The following is a 4,953-nucleotide window of genomic DNA, read 5'->3' as shown; positions in this document are numbered from 1 at the left end:
TCAGGGCCGATTCTCGTGAAATGCTGTGAATTCGAATATCTGTAAGAAGACTTTGTTTACAACATTCTAGACTTCCCTAAGAACATTTCAACAATCTGTCTAACATTTGTAAAGGTTTAGCTCCTTTCATTTCGCCATTCGGTTTCTTAATACGTGACGCAAAACCAACATGACATTTGAAGATTGAAAAAACGATAGATTGTAACCGAAGTCGTTTCTACACAAACGAACTCACAACGGTTGATGAGAATCTGACGATACTCGCTTGGTGGAAACGCAGCCTTACCCTGTCAGTTGCTATGCCTCGCTAAGTTTCTCCATTGGGAATCGATCTCTGTACCTCTCTTCATCTTCTATCGTCTCTCCTCTCGTTTTTATTGCTTTTCTGATTCTATCCTTTCATTCCTGGGTCTCCTTTTGGTCTTGTCCAGTCTCATTCGAAGGAAACAAGGCTCAAGACAGAATTCATAATCTCAAATAATTCAGCAGTGATACACACATACAGAGATTACAGATAAAGAGGACAGAAAAAAGAGAAAAAAAAACAGAAAAAGGAATGATGCAGCTTCACATTTCTAAATTACCAAATTGCGTTACCTTGTAAAAATATGGAATTAGGAGAATTTCCATACAATGAATACAGGTTATCACAACTATATGTTGTATAAGACGTCCAGCCTCTCTGTCCAATTCTTGAACGTTAAGCAAATATATATATATATATAAATAATAAAAAATAAATAAATAAATTGCATTGCTCAGGTCATCGTACTTTGTAGTCAGTGCTACCATCCTCGTCGTTTTCTAATTCACACTTCTATGCAAACGAAGCCTGTGACGTTCCTGTATTCAAAGTTACAGATTTGCTCACAATTTCAATTTGTTTCATAAGATTTCAGCATCAGGTATCAGCTACAGTCACAGTGCACATAACCACCCATTCAACCTCAGTCAGAAATTCAGAATTAATTAATGTAATTATTGTGCTAGATATCAGACATCACCCCAAATTCTGAAGTTCATGGTCTGTCTGATAAGTTTTCTGTGACAACTTGGAAAAGAAAGCCTTTGATTGTGATTGAAGTTCAGATCACTCCTTTACAAATAGGGTTAATTAAAAGATAAAAGTAAATTCTAATCTTTATAACAGTATTTCAATCCCAAATGATAATTACATATAATTACTAAAATTATGCATAATAATTGGTTACAATCAATTTGTAATCAGTAGACATGATACAGAGAGCAAGACACCACGATTATATTAACCATTCATTGTGATAATTTGAACGAATACAAGGCCTCATTTTCATCCTGGTCGTCTTCTACCCCACTGTTGAGCTTCATGGCTGGGCGAGCTGATTTGAATTCGAATTCCCGCGCAGTAACCGTCCAAGGCGCCACTCAAGGAATGCGACGGCGCGGTCTTTCGTCGTCTGCAACCGTGCCCGCACAACCACACCAGCCGCTGGGCTTCTACAACATTATTTGCAATCAAGTTTCGGTCGATTGGCACAAACTCTGAATAAGAAACAGCATCTTTATGAACACCTTCATGGCAGCGTTGGCGTGAGATTTAAAAACGTTTGAACTCAGGAAATACAAAGTCAAGACAAAAAAGTACATATACTTACATGTCTCATTCGTACATCGACGATGACCAAATTGCATACATAATCAGGCAAATAAGGGCACCTTTCTCCCTGGCCCTCTGTGGGTTGCAGGCAGGGCACAAGATCTTAGGGCCTGGAGTATGCATTGGTGGCTGGAAGTTGTTGCAGTATCCAGTATCGTACACGATTCCGATCTTTCGCGCCATTTTGAAAATAAAAAGGTGTCTGGAGAAACGATGTCTTAATCAAGTGCGTTCGGATGCAATCGCTTTTGCTGGCGTGGCTGGGTATTGAAGAAACTTAAGTTTCAACTTTCTGTTCTTTCAGGAAACGTTTGACAAGAGCACAGGCTGAGGTTAGCTGTTCACTTGAGGAAGGGAAGGTTGGTACTGACTCGACTAGCCCCGTCCATGTTTATTTATACGACCATGGTACGTAGTACTGTATAGACATCAGCTACTAGAATGTTGACAGCATAGTGATTACTTATCAGATAACGAAATCATATTCGGAACAAATATCAGTACACGCAAAGAGTGTTATACGCTAAAAGTTGTCGTGTAGTACGATTTCGTTTCCCGCGTGTAAGTGAAAGTGATACACGTAACGGCCACTAGGTGACCACGATGCGCTACTGTCGACGCAGCTTCTGCAGGAAGAAACATGTTATCGGAGCACTTTCTTCATCTCATTGTTCTGTAACACAAAACTAAACTAGAGCATTTAACGAAAGAGAACCTTGAGCAATTATTCTTGGGGTCTCGAGTATTTTGAATTCCATCCCTCTAGTCCACCCCTAGAGGAGATTTTTTTTTTTTTAATTTAGTTTCTGATGTTGGGTAACAGATGGTTGCTTCATGTACCGTACAACTTAACGGTTATTGCGAGGAGAGGAGACACTTTCGGCTACAGCCGCCATTGTCCATTCTATATCTAGAGCCGTATCATGGTACTTGTGTAGCAAGAGGCCCAACCCAAATTCTTGATTATCACTCGCCTCTTAGGTGGACTGGGTTCGATTCCTAAGGCTACTAGTGACTGCCACTGGGAGATCAAGTGACCATGGAAAAGTTTATTCGGATCTTTCCTGCTATTGCCCCACTACTATTCTTTTTTATGTTGTCTTTGATTTTGTTTATCTTAGGTTAGGTTAGGATAGGATAGGTTAAGTTAACCTAACCTAACCTAACCTAAACAAAATCAAAGACAACAGAAAAAAAAACATAGTGGTAGAGTAATAACAGGAAAGTTCCGTTTATTCAATTCTACGGTGGATCTGGATCCAATACATTTTTTCCATCACTGGAAGACGGCAACTTACCATAGAATTTGCCGTGACTGCCTGAACACAGCAGTATCAAAGACCCATAAAGAATCAAATCCTCTTTTCGTAAGGAAAATGTCAACGCCGTGTCTAATAACAAAATTATTCGTTTTGTTATCATTTGTCTGTTTGTTTATTATTTGCTTGATTCTTATTTATTATTAGCTATATGTGAATTTATTATTCATATTTACCTATTTGTTTATTACCTAATTATACCTAGGCATTTATTTTATTATTTTTATTATTTTTTATTTATTCATTTATTTATCCATTTATCATTATTATATATTTTTTCGCATCCGACCTTGATATGGATCAAAAGGTCTCCTGTCGGCATGCTCCGCCTTTGTAATCCAAATCTTTTCCGGTTAACGCTTACCCCACTCAACTTCGAAGTGAAGGTTAGGGTATGCATCCAACATCAATGGTTCTTAGCCTGGGGCCCACGGGTGGACCCCTAGAAAGGGGACCTTTGAATTTCACAGGTTAGGAGCCGAATATCACTAGGAATTGGCAGAGGTCTGACGGTCCCATTTAACGCTGCCCAAGAGACCCAGAAAGCTATACAAAGTTTTTTTTTTTTTTTTTTTTTAAGTCACAAACTCCACCCCAACCCCCATCGGAAGGATAGAACGGTGCCCCTCACAGAGGATTTTGTAGCGTGGAATTTAGTGAACCATGCCTTTAATCCAACTTCGCCGGTAGCAGGATTCGAACCGCCATCCGTCGACCATCGCCTCAAGTAACCGCGCCCTAACCAACTAAGCCAGCGAGCTTCTTCTACCCGAGGAAAATAGGTTATGGCCAATTGCCTCAGATAAAATGTTTAGAGCCCTCAATCTACCTCGATTTCATTTTCTTCAGTCAAAACAACACCTGAAAAAAAAAAAAAATCCTTGGGCAATATACCTAACCTAACCTGAACTAACCCAATGGATGTATTTTACGATATCAGTATTTATTTCATCTGTCGCCATGTGATTTTATTCAATTTATGGAAAACTTCGTCCGCAGATTTAACGACACTGTTAATTGGAAGGACTATTTACAATGCATCTATAATGACAATTATACGTAAATATGAATTGTGGTCGAAGACATGGCGGTTGATTATTGTTTTTCTTCACGGCGCAAACTCGGAACGCGGTCGATCGTTATCTTGTGCTTCGTATGTTTCTTGTAAGTAGTCTTAATTCTGGGAACGGCTCTAGTAGGTATTTAGAGGTATGAGAGGCATTTAATTTTATGGTTCATTCATAATAGGATATAGATCATACATATGCACACATATATACATACACACATTCGTTGATCCTTTCGCTGAATTATACGACTAATCTTTATTCTAGCTGCTGCTGTGCAATTTTATTTGGAAAATATCTACTCTCCTCCCCTACTTCAACTCAACCGCTTAGGGTTGCTTCAAGCAGCTGCTTGAATCTTACCGGTCGGAGCCCGTACGGGAAGGACGCATGACTAATTCCATCAAGAAAGAACGAAAAACAAAAGTGATTTAACTGGCACAGGGAGTGGCTCACATCCTGCAGCGCACAAGAAAACGCGCGAGACCAATCAGACGCTGTTATTTCCTGAAGTGACGCGCTCATTCCCGGCCAAAAACCAGACGATTTTATTGAAATGTAAAGACTTTACTCGGTGTCCCGACCGTGTGTCCGCCCTTCAACCTCTATCAAGCCTAAACAAAAGCGCCTGGAATCGCACAAATATGCATCAAATCCTTCTTCGTGTCCACAAGGTTAACCAAAAACCTGATCCTTTGACGTCACTTGTGAATCATAGATCCGTGTCTCCCCCTTCCGCAGACAACGGACGTCATATTTTTTGTGACGTCAGACTCAGTGACGCATTTCTTTCCTCAATGACTAGCGCTTCTATCCTTGGGTCGTGGAACGGTAGAGGTTGAGAGTGGTCAACATTCCACCGAATCGTGTGACGTCATGTCGTCCTATGGTCACGCGACGCTGACGTCAAGTCGCCATGCACCGACGTACG

The 4,953-nt window shown here is 40.3% G+C and overlaps 1 long non-coding RNA gene across 1 annotated transcript; it reads right to left on the bottom strand.

Moving 5' to 3' along the window:
- Window positions 1–1,127: 1,127 nt before the first annotated feature.
- LOC143040889 (uncharacterized) lies at window positions 1,128–2,271 on the bottom strand. Its single transcript, XR_012967757.1, has 2 exons — window positions 1,635–2,271; window positions 1,128–1,521 (listed from the first exon to the last, which is right to left on the bottom strand). It is a non-coding gene; the product is annotated as an uncharacterized LOC143040889 (long non-coding RNA).
- Window positions 2,272–4,953: the final 2,682 nt, after the last annotated feature.

This window comes from Oratosquilla oratoria, chromosome 29, assembly GCF_046742065.1.
Source record: "Oratosquilla oratoria isolate Oo_2021 chromosome 29, ASM4674206v1, whole genome shotgun sequence".
NCBI lineage: Eukaryota > Metazoa > Arthropoda > Malacostraca > Stomatopoda > Squillidae > Oratosquilla > Oratosquilla oratoria.
This window is presented reverse-complemented; position numbering and strand designations above follow the sequence as displayed.